Raw genomic sequence first — 19,635 nt, forward strand, 5'->3', positions numbered from 1 at the left:
GTTACATAGAAATTTCCTTGCATGTTTAAAACTCTAGATCGCACAGCCTGCCCACATCTCTGCAGAAGAGCAGTATGGCAGCTATGGAGGAACTTCACTTTGCTGGGGGAGGAACTCTAACGAGCTTGGGATGTCATCATTATTCCCAGAGTAGTTCACTTTAGTTCACTATAGTGAATCTTAATATATACCTATTACTATATATATACCTAATATATACCTAAACTAAAAATAGTTTCCTTCTACCCAGAAGGTGCAAGTACAATTGATGCTTCAGGCCAGGTGCAGTGGCTCATGCCTGTAATCCCAGCACTTTGGGAGGCCAAGGCGGGTGGATCACGAGGTCAGGAGTTCGAGACCAGCCTGGCCAATATGGTGAAACCCCGTCTCTACTAAATATACAAAAATTAGCCAATCTTGGTGATACGCACCTGTAGTCCCAGCTACTTGGGAGGCTGAGACAGGAGAATTGCTTGAACACGGGAGGCAGAGGTTGCAGTGAGCCAAGATTGCACCACTGTACTCCAGCCTGGGTGACAGAGTGAGACTCTGTCTCAAAAAAAAAAAAAAAAAAAAAAAAATTTACATTTCAGAAATATGTAATGTGCTTCCAGCACACATATTTTCTGTGGCATTCATGATCTCATTTAAGAACAAAACTGATGGGTTTCCAGTACCTAGTAGGATAGCTTTAATAGGGCCATGGAGATGTAGGTCTTAACTTAAAGGAGCAATTGCAAAGGTGGAAAGTTTCTGCAGGCCAATGGAGTCAGTCATGGCAGGTGTTAACACTGTACCCAGTAGTGCTACTGCTTCCTCCTAAATGGAAGACGTGTTCTAATGAGTTCTTTTAGAAGTTGTTCTAAGTTTGGGCAGAATTTTGAGATATTAAAAAGATGGCATGATTTTCCAAGTGTGCAGAAGTGTGATCTATGAACTGTTCCAAAGGAAGCCTCAAAGAAGAGAGAATCTGGTCCTTGATGGGCATTCCTTTTCATCTCCCGTCACTCCCTTGCCCCCATGACCTGTGTTTCCTCGTCGTTGAACTGACTTCAATCTCCTGAACAACCTTAGACCTTTCATGACCCTGTTTTGTGTCTTTATGCCCACGCTGCTAGGTAATCAATCTTCAACTCGTTCTTTAAAACACTCTAAAATGTAACATTCTTTAAAACGCTCTAAAATGTAACTCTACTAAACCTTGACCGTATGTCTTTTAATGCATGGTTATCATTTGGAAAAATCTCTATTTCCAGTTTAGACACTATGTTCTTGAAGATAAAGGATTAAGTCATTTATTTAGCTCAAAAAAAAGTCAAATAGATGTTTTCTGTTCCAGGGAGGTAGCCCAGAATATATAAAGAGCTTATCCTATGAATTGGGAAGTATACACCTATTACTTGTTCATCACTTTTGTACCAAACCATATTTCCTTGTGGTATTTTATGAATGGAACTAGGCAGAGCCCGTGTGACCAGAAATAGGACCTCTAGCACCCCTTCTTCAGACCTCTGCAGCTCCTGTGACCTAGGCCAGATGCCACCAGTGCTATGTTGAGGGAATGTGGAGCTGCAGCTGAATCCTGTTGCTGGGGACTATCAAGACATCCGTGTGTGTTCAGAGGGACACATTTCACCTGCAGAGGCCTCTGAACAGGAAGGAGCCCTTTCACTAACTTCCTTTGCAATCACACAGCGCTGGGAAGAATGAAACAATAGGCACGATAATGTCTCCCAAAGGTGTCTATGTCCTGATGCCTGGAAACTGTGAATATGTCACCTTTCATGGCAAAAGGGACTTTGCACATGTGGTTGAGTGAAAAAATCTTGAGATGGGGAGACTATCGTGGATTATCTGGGTGAGCCCAATGTGATCAGAAGTGTTCTTATAAGAGGAAGGCAGGAGGTCATGTAATGGTGAAATAGCAAAAGAATTAATATAACTAACTATTGTTGAAGGGGCCTTTAACTCATTTTGTATGTAGGCTAAGATAATTTTGGAGTACTGAGATAATATATAAAAAATAATCATGAAGTTTTAAAAACTAACTCTGGGATTAAAAAAAGCTATGTTAACAACTATGTTTTTTTGAAACATTTATAAAACATCGTGACCTGGTCAAAGACAAAAACGTTCTTAACCTCCTCAGACCCTTGCTGGCTCTCGGATTGTCAGTCACCTCTTTATTGCCACCCTCTCTTCTTCCCCCTGCCCTTAACATAAAAAGAGCCTAAAATTTGTGGTGACTTGAGATGGTAGTTTAGGATGCTAGTATAGCATCTTCTTGGTTTGTTTGCTCTCTTAAAAAATCGGCTTTTCCTTCCACCAGCTCTTGTCTCTCATGTTTCTCTTTCAATTGGCGGGCAGCTGAATCTGGGTTTGGTTAAAACTATGGAGTCCAGCATGGGGCTGTGTGCCTCAGGTGGTCTATCCTTCCTGGTTTCCAACAGATGGAGCAATTGGCTGTAGCAGCACAGCAGGGCTGCTACCTGGCAGAGCTACATTACCAGGCAGAGCAACAACCACTCGTTGAGTGCCATCTGCTTGTGGCTAACTGATCTCATGGCTAGGATTCCAGGGATATCCCAGCAACTGTTGAGAATACTTTTGTCTTGGGGATCCTCCCTTCTCTCCTGGTTGTAACATCAGCTACCTACAATGCTTCACAGGTGCAAGGAGAAGCAGTGTCTGGGGGAGTCAGTGGACTCCAGGACTGGGTAAGTTGCTCCAGTTTGTGTAACCAGGAACTCCCTTCCCCTCCATGTGGGCTTTTCCTCTGAAGAAGCCACTTTGTTTTTGTCTTTGATTGGCATACCCTATTGGATAGGGAAATAGTTGCTGGACTGTTACCCAATGTGAGAACTGGTTTGTTTTCATTTGTCTGCCAGTTATCTTCATGCACTCTTGCTTACATGTTTAAAAACATGAGAAAGTTCAAAGGCAAACCAGGATGTCTGAGACTCCAGCTGGTTACATATTATGGCCCATTTTTATACACATTTTGAACTGCTGGACAAATTACAGCAAGAAAACTTCAGAGCTCAAATGGTTAACCTACAACTATAGAGTTAAACAGAGTCTTCTAAAACTCTCTATTTCTTTCTTTATTGTTTTTCCTTCCTGCTTTGAATCTACTGCTATTAAACTCCTGGTGTTGAGATAAAACTCCCTTTTTATAGTACCACCAATTCAAGGTTGTTTGGAGATTTTGTTTTTCTTATACAGTTCAACCAGTTCTGTAGACAATAAGCACTCATTTAAAACAAAAGGTAGATAATAAACACTCATTTTAAACAAAAATAGAAGGGTAAAAACTTTTTAAAAAAAAAATAAAATTGCCATAAAAACTACTTTAGCCAAAATTTTTGTTCACAGTCTTCACTGAATTGCCTATTGACAGATCCCAATTTTACCAAAAATAATTTGGATCTAGCTATCTTTTGTAGGCCAGTGATTTTTGTGATGCTGTCTCATGGCAAGGGTTCCAAGGTAAAAGCTGGTAAATCTTTGGGTGTATGTACATGTTTAAATATGTTTAAACATCAGCTCCTGTAAGTTTCCCCTCTTGTTCTAACTTGTGGCCTGATGCTAAAATGTTTTATCTTAAAGGTCTAAAACACCAATATTTTCCTCCAGTAGAACATGATTCTGTACTCTTGTCTACATTTTTCAATATAATCTAATAACTTCTTAGGCAATTTCTAAGAGTAATGTATCTCCCTCCTATATTCACAACTTTAAACACATTCTTCCTGAGTCTGATTAAACTCAAGTACTCTTTATCATCAGGTTTGACTTCCCAGTTATCTAAATCAACTTCCCATAAGATAGAACAGTAACACTTCAAAAGGTTTTTCTTTGCCTCTTTGATAACTGGCTTGAAAAGCAAAATTTTGTGTTTTATCAAGATAATTTTTATATTATCTTTATTAAGTTTTTGACTACTTAAAAACCTGAGATTTAAAATAATTAAGGTTTTCACATTTGTTTAACCTTCTCTATGCCTTTGTGGTCTTTTAATTATCACTCTTTGTTAAATAAATGACTGTCATTTTATAATAACCTGTAATTCTATTTCAACCAAATGGTTTGAGCTTTTTAACATCTTTAATAAATGTCCTCAAAATCAAAATTCTAAACTAAGTCTCTGACCTAGACTTATTACTGGGGACTTTTCAAAGCTATAAAAATTAGTCACTGCAAGCTTGTAAAATCTTTTTACAACTTCCAGTCAGATCATAGACTCTGGTATCATCACGTCCAGCCACTTAGATGCGTCCTTATCAGGTGCTATTAACTAATCTTTGTGTTGTTAAGTTATAGGGTTTTGACTTCTGAGTTTACATATTTCATCAAAAAAGTCACTAACTGGCTGGGCATGATGGCTCACACATGTAATCCCAGCATTTTGGGAGACCGAGGCAGGAGGATAACTTAAAGTCAGGAGTTTGAGACCAGCCATGGCCAACATGGTAAAATCCTGTCTCTACTAAAAATACAAAAATTAGCTGGGCATGGTGGCGCCTGTAATTCCAGCTACTCAGGAGGCTTATGCAGGAGAATTGCTTGAACCCAGGAGGCAGAGGTTACAGTGAGCTGAGATCTTGCCACTGCACTCCAACTTGGGGGGCAGAGTGAGACTTCATCTCAAAAAAAAAAAAAAAAAAAAAAGAAAACAGTCACCAATTGCTGCCAAATCTTAAATGTTGACACCGGTATCTGATACCAACTCAAGTTAACCAAAGCCTTGTCTTTGGAACTCCAGCGGAACTCCAGGGGAATAAAAACCTTTAAAACCTAATTCCCCAGCCATGATGGGATGGGAAGTCAGACACACCTTGCTATGCCCCCTTCCTTTTATGGTTTAGACACAACAACTTACCAATATTAATATTAAATACAAATCATAAGACTGACAAAACAGACTCTTTCTAACAATAAAATTCCAAATTATAAACAAGACCTAAGGCCATCCCAGGCAAGAGTTAAGTCACACAATCCTACACTTACGAAGTAAACTATGTTCCACCTGCCACAGGTTTTTCTTTTTCTCTAACAGCCAAACACGGGCCTCAAAATAAACAATATTAAAGCAATTTAACTAAAGCTTTACCAGATACTGACTAACTGACCCCCAGCCCCTGTTACAACAGCCATAACTATGGCTTTAATTAGACAATAGACTGATTTTAGTAACTTTCTCCTAATAAAAAGACCACGGACCATAGACTAGTTCTGGTTGGTTCATAAAAATCATACATTTGCATGACTTTGGATCCTAAAATAACATTTTACATATAGGACCTAATTGTAATATATTTAAATATTAGGTCTCCACCCTAATGTAAGTGTATTATGTTATCTACGTGTTTTTCAAAACACCTTCATAAATATTCATAAGTCCTCGTTAAATGTATATGGTTTAGCCAACCTGTCATCATAGCCCCGTAACAGCTCCATGTACAATTGACAGTGGGAAACACATTTATTAACTTCCTTTTTTTTTTTTTTTCTGACAGAGTTTTGCTTTTATTGCTCAGGCTGGAGTGCAGTGGCACAATCTTAGCCCGCTGCAACCTTTGCCTCCCGGGTTCAAGCAATTCTCCTGCCTCAGCCTCTGGAGTAGCTGGGACTACAGGCGTGCGCCACGACGCCCGGCTAATTTTTTGTATTTTTAGTAGAGACGGGGTTTCAACGCATTGGCCAGGCTGGTCTTGAACTCCTGACCTCCGGTGATCCACCCTCCTTGGCTTCCCAAAGTGCTGGGAATACAGGGGTGAGCCATCGTGCTCAGCCAACTTTCTTTCTTTCTTTCTTTCCTTCTTTCCTTCTTTCCTTCTTTCTTTCTTTTTTTGAGACGGAGTCTCAATCTGTCCTCCAGGTCCAGGTTAGAGGGCAGTGGCGCAATCTCGGCTCACTGCCAGCTCCACCTCCCAGGTTCACGCCATTCTGCCTCAGCCTCCCGAGTAGCTGGGACTACCGGCGTCCGCCACCATGCCCAGCTAATTTTTTGTATTTTTAGTAGAGACGGGGTTTCGCCGTGTTAGCCAGGATGGTCTCGATCCCTTGCCCTCGTGATCCACCCGCCTCGGCCTCCCAAAGTGCTAGGATTACAGGCGTGAGCCACTGCACCCGGCCCCAACTTTCTTATAAATATGGGAGACATATAGTCTATAATTAACACCTGTTTATTCCCTAATTCAGAAAAGACTATGATAATTACAAAGATGTCAGGAGAAACTATGAGTCACACCTTCCTACAGCCTTTAGATTGTCATCTTAATAACCACAATTGACAAAAAAACTTAAAAAATTGCCAAAATGTTTTTAAAAAACTACTTTGACTTGAGGTAAGACATTGCTGATTCCCTGTTATATATTAAAATGAGTCCCCAAAGTAGAATCAAATTGAGCCCCTTAAAAATATTATATATGAACCATTCCAGGTTTCTGCCCTGATTAAAAAAAAATCAATTGATACTTTAAAAAATTAAACAATTGGCCAGGCACGGTGGCCCACACCTGTAATCCCAGCACTTTGGGAGGCCAAGGTGGGTGGATCACGAGGGCAGGAGATCGAAGCCATCCTGGCTAACATGGTGAAACCCCATCTCTACTAAAAATACAAAAATATTAGCTGGGCGTGGTGGCGGGTGCCTGCAGTCCCAGCTACTCAGGAGGCTGAGGCAGGAGAATGGCGTGAACCCAGGAGGTGGAGATTGCAGTGAGCTGAGATCGCTTCACTGCACTCCAGCCTGAGCAACGGAGCAAGACTGTGTCAAAAAAATAAAATAAAATAAAATAAACAATTACCAGATTGCGTAATATGTGGTACACTTGTCCTGTCACCTTTCTTACATCCATACACTCTAGTCCTGGAAATGTCTGGACCCGGGGCTTTCCGGCAAGTGACTGTGGACTGTAGTAAAGACTGCGTGAAAAACATCTTGGTAAAAGAGTTAAGATTGTAGAGATAATATCCCTGAAGCACCTGTAAGACTTCCCAGTATAGAATGGATGGTCCCTGTGGACAAGAGCGTGACAAGGAGCTGGTGGGACAAGACCCAGACCAGACTTGCAATACAGTCAGATCCTGTGTGCAGAGGACGTGGTGACACTCCTCCTTGTGGTTTGGGGCTAGAAATAGGTAGTCCTTGTTACGTAAAGTGGATTCAGCTGTTCTCAAGTTCTTGGTGGATTTGATTCATCGTTGCAGGAATATTCTCTTTAGATGTGAATCTTGGGCCAGCTGGCCTCCTACCTACTTTAGATTCTGGCGGCCAGGGCAGCCAAAAGTAGACCAGTTGCTTTCCTCCTCCTTCAATAATTTGGTCCAAACAAGGCTGAAGTGTCTGACAATGGAGAGGAAAATTACTCCACTTCCCATCGAACTTCCGTTGAGAAAAGGAAATTCAGGAAGGGCATTAGTCATATGTTAACATGAATATTGGAAATCTGTGGTAATGGCTCCCATCCAGCAGAGACACCATGGAAGGTTATACTGGATTTGACTCGCATGTCTGTTTCCACACATCTCCCCTCTTCCCCACTGCACAAACGAATGAAATTATTATGGGTTTATGTTTTACATTTTCAATTATTAATTATTAAATAAGGCACATATACCAAAAGAACAGTGAGAGATCTAACAGACACTTGTGTATATACCAGTAAAGTTCAGAAGCTGTTAACATTTTGCCTTATTTGGTTAAATAGACACAACACTACAGATAGCTAAAACTCTTTTGCCAATGGCTATCCCTTTTTCATTCCCTAGAGTAAAAATTGTAATCATATAATAAATTGTAATCACAATTTATTACAAATTGGTTGTGTGTCATCCTCATATTTTTATAATTTTAATTTATTTTTATTTATAATAAAGAATTTATATGAGTTAAAATTTGGACATAAAAATATTGTCCACATCCTTTTGATTTTTACACTTATATTTTTAAAGATTTATTAAGTTAGTTAATATCTGGTTAATATATTCAACCATGTTTTGCTAAAATTACTTAATCTGAATCTAAACAGAAGAAACAATCATTTAAATCCAGAATGTGGAACATTCTACAAGGCAATTGGCCTGAATTCCTCAAAAAGGTTAATACCATGAAAAACCAAAAAAGGCTGGAGACTATTCTAGATGAAAAGAGACTAAAGAGAAATACTTTGATTGGATGCTTTTTTATTTTAAAGCTCTATGAGATACTGTTGAGACAGTTGGGGGAGTGTGACTGTTGACGATGTTTAGTGGGATTATGGTTATGTGAGAGAGTCCTTCATGGATTTAGTTCATTTATCCTAATCACTGTGTTGTGATTCATTATGTGATAAACTCAGTTCCTTTCCTCATTCCTTGGCTGGTGTTTATTGCTTGCATTGTTAAAATTCTCAACAGATTTGCCGTATTGTCTGATACATTATTTAGTGGAGAAGGACATAGAACAGCCAAAATAATTATAAAATTGATCAATTTCTTCTTGTAATCTTCTCAATTTTTGCCCACTATAACTTTGAGTCTGTTAATGCATGCATACCAGTTCAGAAAAGTTTCCCCTGCTGGGTGAATTTTCCCTTTTAACATTATGAAATGCTATCTTTATTTCTAATATTGCGTTTGTGGTTAAAGTTTAATTGGTCTGATACCAAGAGAATGTCCTCATTCTTAGGAGGTAGTGGCTGAACTATGTTGTGGTAAAGTGTCACAGTGACCTTAACTTACATTTAAATAGCTCAGTGAAATACAGTACACTTATGTGTGTGTACATGCACATATGTATATACAGAACACACACATGCACATATGCATATACAATGCATATACATGTGACTATGCATATACAGGTCCTGTGCACGCATTTGTGCATTTACAGGGCCTGTACACATGCCTATGCATGTACAGTACATATACACCCACATATGCTTACATTTGGGGGAGGGTACATGCAGCAAAATTGAGTTGAAAATGCAGCAAAATTAAGTTGGCAATTCTAGAAGAGGGTTCGAATATATTTTTTGCACACTTTTCAACTTTTCTATAGGTTTAAAATTCTCTTGAGAGAAAAATGTCTCATTCATTCGTCAGACTGCTTATGTAATGCGATGTGGGTGGCCAATGCATGTGACATCCAGCTTCTGATTTCATAATCGCAGTGAGAATTGTTCTCCTTCTTCCTATACCTATGCCAAGCAGGGGAACTGTCTTTTGCACTTTTTCTCAGGGTGTGCTTTCTCTGGATTTGGTCTTGTCTCAGAACCCCCTCCTGTGGTCTTGGAATTTGTGTGCTGGCCCCCAGCCCCTCTGGCTGTTGGAAAGAGAGCCCTCCCGTACCTCAGAGGAGCTTTCATTTCTCTTTCATTTATCTGGATTTCCCTTACAGTTTTGCCAGTTCAGCAACACAGTTAAGAAGATATACTTTAGACCATATTTTATCCAGCTTTCAAGAAAGACGTTCTGCGGCTATAGGGTCGCAGAGGATATTTCCTCTTCCATACTAATGATTCCCTTTTCTGTTGTGTCTAATCTATAGTTTGAAATATTAATGGCTATGTATTCATACTCTGTTACCTGAAGCTGCAGGAGGTTTTAATATGCTGCTAAGGCTTTCTGCTCATTCCTTCTGAGTGGGGTTGCCATTTTGGATGACGAGTGTACTTTCTGGGAGGATGTTCATCACAAACCTCTGCAGCCTGGTTGAGGGCTTCTCTCTCCAGAGAAGTTCTGAACCTGCCCCTGCCAGGTGGTCCAGAATATTACTAACTTGTGATTTATTTTTATGTTCATTTACTGTCTTGGCGGTGGGCAAGTGAGTTGCATACTTTGCTCTGTTGCACAGGCCCACACTTGCAAATCCCAAGGGAAGCTTCCCGTTCACCCACAGCCCAGGATGGCCCTGTCGAGCTTCTCCACTATCTCCCTGATGATGAACGGTCCCCTCCAGAGCCCTTTGAAAAATCCAAGCTAGGATTAGGGCTGTGCAATTCTACCTCCCTTTCTCAGACTCTCCTCTCCTGACCTTCCAGGAGTGAAAATGCAGCAATGGGCACTCACCATTCCCTGCAACCCTGATTGCCATGCTGAAACTGCTTTTGCAAAGTTAAAAACTGAAGAAATTATGACAGCGAAAGACATCAGAACTAACTGACTCCATCTTGCTGCTAACCTTTAAGCTGTCCTTCTTTATTCCTGGGCATAGGCCGAACTAACTTTGGGAAGGAATTTAGTGCTTTGACTGAAAAAAATTGCTGACAGCCCTCTCCTGCAAAGATCGCCTTCTTGCCTGGGGACCAGTCTGCTTTTGCAGGACCAACAAATTAGCTACAAGATTAGAAATTAGTTTAGCAGTCATGCAGCCTCTGGCTCCACGAGTCTGAACCTCCCCAAATTGTTCCAGGGGATAACATCACTATTGTAAATCAGCGCTCGAGATATTTTGCAGACCCTGCACTCGATGGATCAGCTGACACCACCCAGACCCTGGTAATCTGGCTCAACTGGTTCTGCCATTCCACCCAGGAACAAAAGACAGCAAGAGAAACTGACTTTGACCCCCTATGATTCCATCTCCAGTCTGACCAATCAGCACTCTCCACTTCCCAAGCCCGTACCCTACCAATTTATCTTTAAAAACTCTTATCCCCGAATGCTGGGGAGACTCATTTGAGTATAAAAAATCTCCAGTCTCCCACACAGCCAGCTCTGCATGAATTACTCTTTCTCCATTGCAATTCCCATGTCTTGATAAATCAGCTCTCTCTAGGCAGTGGGCAAGCTGAACCCACTGGGCGGCTACCATGCTGGGCCTTGGGCTGTAGTCCCTTCTTTCAGGGCACCATGGAATGTCCTTTACTCCCTCCATGCTCAGCTCCACATTTAAAAAGAAAAGGAGAGGTTGTATTTATCTAGATATCCTTGTGTTTATATTGGGAGGGTTTTCAAGAAACCTGATATGTTTTGTTACCAGTACTGGAAGTTTTTTAATCTATTATTTTTGGCTTAAGTAAAAAAGGTACTTATTCTGTAAACTGGCAGAAAGAATCTCCCTGGATACATGTTTTAAACTTTTTAAAGTTCTTACACCTAGACTGGAAATAAAAACATTTACCTAAAAAGCAAATATTTTCTTCATTTAAAAGCTAAGCTAAACAGATTAAGTTTAGTGAAAACAATTTCAATGACATAGGAAAACAGTGATACTTAAGCAGACTTTGCTCTAAAAACCTACAAATAAATGAGGTTCAGCCTTCTGATTGCAGGAACTACATCTAGTCACCTTCATGCCTCCATGCCTGGTGATAAGTGATACAGAGTGGGTGCTGTATTTCTGTTGTTGTTGAGTGACTTTGAACTTGCTTATCCACCTGAGATAGGAAGACATACTTTTCTTCTTGAGTTAGAGCTTGCTTCCTTCCTAGCGCTAACCAATGGCACACGGTCATTACTGTTACGTGCAGACTCAGCCCCAGCCTGTGCAAAATGAATTGGCTCATGGCCAGCTCTCCCATGCTTGGGGAAGGAGAGGGTTTCATGCTGGGCTCCCAAGGGAGATCCAGGCCCTCTGCACCCAGCCTCTACCACAGCCAAGCCTGTTGGGGAAGTGTGAGATGGGACTTGCCCAGAAAACCAGCATGTGAGTGTTCCCCACAGATACCTGGTCCAGTCGCCTGCCCTGGCGGATGGGATTGTACCCTGTCAGGCTAGGGATGTATCTTCTATCCCAAGCTACACATTTTATGTGTCCTCATGCACTTTTGCTGGGCTCCAAAACAAGGTGAAGGGTCCAGAAGCCAATACTGCTGCAGAGGCCCTTGTAGAGTGGTCTCAAGGAGATCACTGGAGGCCTGGCCCCTCCATGCTCATTACCAGTGTCCACCTGAGAAGGCGGCTAAGTTCTGAGGTGCTTATTCAGGTGGAGCCTCGATGGTGCAGAGGGGTCAGAGAAGAGGTCAGAGTAGAGTCCACTACCTGGCTAGTGCCAGGCACACAGGTGCTGTCTCCACTGCTCGAGTTCATGTCTAAGGGTTTCTAGCACATGGGGAGCCTTCAGTAAAACATCCACCTGTTACTGGGGTGAAGGGCAAAGCTTTCATGGAACCTCTGGGTCTGGTTAATCTGAGGTCCAGGTACTTGCAGAAGATCCTCCTTCTTCCTCTCCTATGTTCTTGGAATGTCATGACTATCTGGGCTGCAGCTCCAGGGTGACTGGAACTCACCTCTTGTGCATTGCCCCCCTGCCGCCTGGGTATAGGGCTTTTTGAGGCCTGTGTGTGAATACAGACTGTGAGATCTGAGTGTCTGTAGTTGTGTAGCCTGAGTCCTTTGTGAGGATGATAAGTTAAGAGGAGAATATCCTTTGTGCAGCCAAAGGAAAGGCACAGAAGCCTCTGCTCAGGCCTTGCTCCACATCCCTGCCCTGGAGCTGTAGCCTGCTTGCCAGGACCCCTGAACCTGCTGCCAGTTTGCTCCTCCGTTCTTTTTGAAACAATTTCCTGTGAACAGACAGTGAAAGATGGCTCTGTAGTTGACACCCTTGGCCACAGAACCCAGGACTGTGCATGTCCTCGGTCTGTGTGGGCGCCATTGAGAAGATCCTGGCCCTGTTTTAGTACAGACAGATTGAAATTGGGAGCATACACCTTGGAGGTGGGTCAAGGTGTCTCCCACCTGCAGGGAGGGGAAGGACCTGGTAGTAGCTTGCTCAGAGTGAATTTAAGTTAATTCTCTAGGAAAGAGTTTCCCTTTAATCTAATAAGGCCACCATAGAACCAAAGGACAGAGGCCTTGGGAAATTTGGGACTAAGGGCAGGAAAATACATTTTTTTCCTCCTTCATATCTTTGAAAAAAATTTTTTTCTCTTCTGTGCTGGAGAAAGTGGCCAATTCTTTCCCTTTTTTCCTTAAGTTTGCTATCTGTTCACCTTGAAGGAATCTAACCTGGGAATTCAGTGGGAGGATTTTTAGCCAGTACTCACAAGATTCCAAGAGGAAGTAGTTTTTCAGGACTTTGATCTTTGTTTTCTGTTTGTGGAGTCTTGAAGACTTTGCTTCCTTTAGTCTCTTCCTCCAGGATGGTTCATGAGTTCTGAAGCCCTGACATACAGAGGAGGGCCTGCGGAGAGGTTCTTGCATTAATTGTGTCCCTTTCTTCCCTTGATATAGGACCTGCTTAAGGCAGATTAGGGATTGGGTTGCGTGTAAGTGCTTAACAAATGAAAGAGGAGATCAAGATAGTAACTAATGAAAGCCCTGGTGATGAACTCCAGCCAATCAGCCCAGCAGCACAGCCTGACCCTTGCTTCCAAGCTGTTTTGTCCCATGGCCACTTATTTCTTGGCAGTGGCAATCCACTTTGAAAGTACAAGTTTGAAATGACAAGGGGCAGTATTAGGAGTCAAATGCAGCATCACATTCCCTCTTGTACCTGTAGTGTACATCAGGAAATGAGCAGGGAACTGTTTCCCAACGAAACCATATGTGTGCTCAGAATTCTCCTTAACATAGTTTTCCAGAGAGTCACTTTTAACTGAGAAGAATTGGCTAAAAGATAAGACCTGTTAGCTTATCCCTAGTTTATAGTGTACCCAATGTTCTGGTGGAATTAAAGTCAAAGGTTTAAAATGCCATAGAAGTCTTTTCTTGTTGTTTAGTATTCTATCTTTTTTCATTTATTGATAATTGCAAACTCAGCTTTCTTATTTGGTTTTACTTGTTTGGTTTAGTTACCCTGATACTTCAAACAGTTCTCTTATAAAATGTCCTTGTGGACATACTGACTGTGTGTTTATCTTGCACGTTTGCTAAAATCACTATCTGTTTGTATTTCATAAAGTTATAGCTACTTTTATCCTAATGTTATTTTGCGTATTTTTGTTCTATTTGCATTTTAAATGGGATTTAAATATATTTTATTATATTAATGAGGCTTAAAATGAAGCCTCATGAATATTAATTAATGGTTTAACATTAATGATAATAATTGTTAATTTTTATTCATTTATGGTAGTTACCATGCAAAGAACCTGTGGGACCCCAAATGAAACAAACCAAACAATAAATAGCAAACCGTCATTAAAGGCTAATATATATTGAGCCCAATTTCTAAGTGCTTTACTTGTCATTTGTGATATGAAAATCCTTACTACGGTTCTGCCAAATAAATATATCTTTTTTTGCCCCCATCTTACAGGTGAGAAATGTAAGGCCTAGAGAGTTTCAGTAATCCACCCAGAGTTACACAGCTAATTTGGGAACCTAGGCAGTTGAGGTCAACATGATTGTTCCTATGGTGGAGAGATCTTAATGTAAAGGAAGTTAATGTGGTCCAGTGCCAGGAGGTTCATTTTAAATATACGGAATATTTAGTCTGTTGGGCTCTCCAGATTTTGAAGCAATGACTTTGAAAGAAGTTAAATTAGCAAATATATAATTATCAAAATAAACTGAACTTCAAAATTTTATCTGTTAATCTATAATCTTAGAAGTTCACCAAGTCATATTTATGTATATTAACACATTTAAAAATGTTGTTAAATCAGGTGTCTCCTAACGATGCTTGCTCTAAGCTATAAAACTTTAAATTTTTAAATACTATGCATTTGATGTCAATTTGCTCCACATTTCTATTCTATGAGAAAAAGGTGAAGTTGGAGAAATAGTATATTTTATTTTTTTTGGTGGTTTCTAGAAATTTTATGTTCCAGACTTTCAGTGACACTATGAATATTCGTCAACTTTTGAGGCCCACATTTGGAATTTCAATGATGGTTATCTAAAAGATGTGTCTTTAATTGTGAATCAGCAATAAAACTTAAAAAATTGTATTGATTATGCTGTCCATGTACAAATGCCTTGGTACCCATAACTGGACCCAGCCAATGGTAGGGATAGAATCCTAAAGGGGAAATGACCAAACGATATGAATGGCAATCTGTGTCCTTTGGTTGTTAGAAAACCACAACATCTGAAAATCATAAGTGAGTCTATGGTTACTGTGGAATGAAATACAGACTACAGGCACTTACTTGGATAATTCCAGACAAGATAACTATGGAGTTTCTTTTTTTGGTCTGAACTCTATAGGTAGGTAGGTGGTTCTCATTTTTCTATCCAGCTTCCCAACCATCCAACCATCCAACCATCCAACCATCCATCTCCATCCATCCATCCATCCATCCATCCATCCATCCTCCCATCCGTCCATCCATCCATCCATCCATCCACCCACCCACTATCCATCTGCTCAACAAATAGTTACTGGACACTATCTACATGCTAGGCATTGCTTAACTGTTGGGAGTGTTTTTTTCCAATCAGGTATGAGGAGATACATAATAAAATAATAAAGAAGATTGCAGCTGACGCTATGCTATGACAAAAGGGATAGTTCGTTATGAAAATAGATGGGGTGGTGGCCAAGAAATTGGGAACATGCTCTCTGAAGTAGGTGAATTTAGACCTGAAGGAGCCAGGCTAGAGAAGACCCTTGGAAAGGGAATACCAGGCAGAGGGAGTTCCAGTTCTAAGACCTGGGGCTTGACCTGCTCCTGGAGGCAACAGGGGACTTGAGCCCATGTGGTCATCAGGGGTGAGTGGTTCAAATGAGATCAGAAATATAGGTAGAGATAAAGGAGGCTTTGGGACTGTGAGAGAATTTGGGTTTTATTCTAACTCAAGGGGGGTCCTTTGAAGGGTTTAGATCTCTTTCTTAAAATCAAGATTCTGATTTCCACTGGGCAGAGTATTGTGGGAACTGGCCAGCAGACTGCAATGCAACAGGGCTCTTTCTTTGTTCCCAGGCAGATCAGCAGGTCGAGAAATAATAGACACACACAAGATAGTGAAAGCTGAGCCCAGGGGGTCACTGCCTTCTGGTCCCGCGATGCCACCAATGCACTGGATATACCAGCATTTACTATTAAGTTTAGTGAGGGCGGGGGTAGGTTAGTGAGGGATTTAGGGTCATTTGATTATGAGGTGAGATGGTCACATGGGGATGAAGTAATTCTTTAACATAACATCTGTATGCAGAAGTACAGTATACAGAGATAAGAATTTACAATATAATGTGTGCATCAGTAATTTCTAAAAGAACCTTAGAACAGAAACACAGTCTTTCCATAATGTATGATTAGCAAGATATTAATCAACAGTAACAGTTGCAGCAAAAGCTGGTTACAAAGAATCCATAGAAACAGGATGTGAAGCTAGACAACCGGTTAGACCAGAAATTCTCAGAAGGGAGTATGCATTCACCCTAAAGAGGCCTAGAAGAGCTGTGGCAAGATGAGGGCATTTATAGCCCTGTCTTATCCATATGAACAGTCGCCCCTCATGTGTCCATTTATAGGTACTCCACAAGGGTTGCATTCCATTCCCAGCGCTATGAACATCTGCTTTTCTGGGATAGGAATCTTGGTGATGTGAAACCTCCCTGACTGCACGTTCATTCATAGGCTCTCTGAAACGGGGAGCATATCACACGCTGTTTGCTCATTCTTGCAGTCCAACCTGACGTTGTCTTTACACAATCCTGCGTGCAATTTTGTATTTACAATAATCAGGAACATTTCATCTTTTATTCTGTAGCAATAGTTTCAGGGGGTCTCCCTACAACTCCCGCTTTTGTATGATTTAAATGAAGCATAGCAATGGTTAAATGAACCATTGCTATGGTGTGGCGCTGATCACGATTGGATTGAAGAATATTTTTTCCAATTTTACACATGAACAATAAGCCAATAGCACAAATGATACACAGAATAAAAATAATGATAGTGGATCCTCCCAAAGATTTTACCCATTGAATGGGGTTGAGATTAGATAACCCCTCAGATATACCGTCTAAAACTTCAGCACCGGGTAAAGCAGTTTAGTGTGCTTCAGAGGCCTCAAAAATCTCTTCTTTTGGCTTGTTTATGTCTAAACTTAAATTATCTTCACTTCCTTATAAATGGCGTTTTACTGATTCCCAATTGTGAGCAGACTCATTATATTGAAATGAAGTTATATAAATATCAGAAGTATTCCAATCACATTGCATTTGCAATCTATGTTCTAAACTCATAATTCTATTTCCCATCCATATAGCAGTTTGTCTTAGATCATTAATTTGATTGGTCAATTTTTTATCAATACCTGAGAATTCCACATCTGGGTAGATTTTTTTTTTTTTTTTTCGCCATTTATCCACAAAATGAGCAGTTTGAATAGACTGATGTAATGCAACACTAACTCCAGCAGTAGCAGCAGTCCCCGTAACAGCAATCAAGCCCGTTATTACTGCAATTAATATAAAAACAAATCATTTACTCCTTTTAAGAATTTTCTGTAGAATGTTATTAATAACATGGATAGAAGGGGAAGATTCCCAAAGCCTATGTAAGGCTGTGGGGAGCCAAATACCTTCTCTGGCTCTGACCATTAAAATACTATGCTATTGATTAAACAATGAGTCAATACAAGTATACAAGTAACAATTAACACAGGTAATTATGTTGGTTTTTGAATTAATATGCATCTTTCCTACTAATAACATATATGGTGGTTTAACACAACTTTTAAGTGGTATAGTTTTGTTGGACTCCATATAGAAAGTTTACATACTTCGGGATGGTACTCTTTTTTGTGAATGTGGGGTGGGGGGAATAGGTTGTATGAGAGGTGCTGGGGGGACATTAGTAACGGGGGGGTATAAGTCCTCATAATCTTTACTGTCCCATCTTTGAATTGACCTTTTGATGATTGCCATAGTGATATTTTTGGCTGTGTGGAAATAGTAGTGTAAATCAATCTGTTGTCTTGGTTTTTGAGATGACAAGGTAAATTTACTTATAACTCTTTCTCCACCCCAACCTCTTGTATCAGTCATAGCTAGAGTTAATCTCCATAATTCTGAATGTTCAGGTCCTAAATGGGGAACAACGAGCCTTGGCTTTGGAGGGGCAACCCCTGCCCCTTTCCACTTATAAGGAGAAAAGGAGTTAAATCTACGATATAATAGGGGAGGGTTGTCACTGCTGTTTTGATAAGTAATATCATAGAGAAGATGTTGACAATCTCTATGACTTTGAGAGCAATCATTAGTAATATGACCTTTGGGAGCCCAATCAGCAATGGTGTAGTGAGAAGAATTAAATAACACAGTTCCTTCTGGACTAACACAATCCTTCCATATTAATTTGTCAGCATTTGAAGACAAGTTGAGAGGACACGCAGGTCCTAAAGGCTTATACTGGGATGTGTGAATATAATCAGTGATTCCTGTTTTGATCTGCCTTAGAGGTTTTAATGAGAGCTCTGATACCAAGTGTCCTAAAGGAGGGACAGAGTGAACAGATGGTAGTGTGACCACCCAAGTTTGAATATCTGATGAGAGACATCCATTAGTGGGTCCCAGGCACAAAGGTGGATACCTAAAACCTACAGTGATATTGAAAGGGGTTCCTTCTTCTGAAGGTTGGGAAGGACAATGATCATCTACAGAACCAGGCATCCAAATACTATCATTAACATAGACCTCGACAGGAGTACCCATCCATGTCATGGCTCGAATAAGAGGAGGAAAAAGAATATAGGCCCAATATGTATAGTTTTTAACAGTGTGGAGTGACAGAGGTTAGAAGGATCAGTGTCATCAGGAGGAGGCAGAGATTGAGCTGGATCTGGATTGCTGGAGACAAGTTGTTCAGGATGGCTGACTGGATTGTCTGTTGTAAAGGAGTTAGCGTGGTTTTTTTCTTTTTTTTGATGGTTGGATGTGTTAGTTGTTTTTTGCAGTGGCCTTTTTTCAGCAAATTTCTCCATCTCGTTGTTGCATGCATCTTCAGGACACAATTTCAGGTGTCTAGTAGGAATCCAAACAGGAGATAGATGTTCACGTGGGGAAACACAAGCATAGCCTCTTCCCCATGTTAAAATAGAAACTTTTGACCATACATTAGATTGAACATCTTTCCACCATACTTCCCTTCCTTGGTTTACTATGGGACAGTTACCAGAGAAATGTTTTTTGGCAGTAGTAACAGAATTAGATTTAGGAATATTAAGAAAATTTAACGTGAGCAATGCCAAGTTTAGTTGTATGTGGAGGGTAGACAACCCTTTATCCCCCTCTTTTTGTTTAAGTAATTGTAATTTTAAAGTTCTGTGACTTCTTTGTACAATAGCTTGACCTTGTGGGTTATAAGGAATGCCAGTAATATGTTTAATATGCCACTGATTAAGAAAAATTTTAAAAGCTTTGCTGCAGTATGCTGGGCCATTGTCTGTTTTGAGCTCACTGGGAATTCCCATAACCAAAAAACATGAAAACGCATGTTTTTAAACATGAGAAGTGGCTTCTCCGGTTTACAGGAAGCCCAGATGAAATTGAAAAATGTGTCAACTGTGACAGACACATAAACTAATTTTCCAAAAGAAGGAACATGAGTAACATCCATTTGCCAGATAACATTAGGAGAAAGGCCTCGGGGATTAACTCTGGGAGATTGTGTGGCTAAGACAAGAACCTGACATTGAGAACAGTGTTGTATAACTTGTTTAGCTTGTTTCCAACTGAGAGAATATTTATGTTTAAGACCTGAGGCATTAGTATGAGTGAGTTGATGAAATTGTTCTGCATCTGTAATGGC

This window comes from Mandrillus leucophaeus, unplaced genomic scaffold (genome assembly GCF_000951045.1).
Source record: "Mandrillus leucophaeus isolate KB7577 unplaced genomic scaffold, Mleu.le_1.0 Scaffold214, whole genome shotgun sequence".
In the NCBI taxonomy this organism is placed as follows: domain Eukaryota; kingdom Metazoa; phylum Chordata; class Mammalia; order Primates; family Cercopithecidae; genus Mandrillus; species Mandrillus leucophaeus.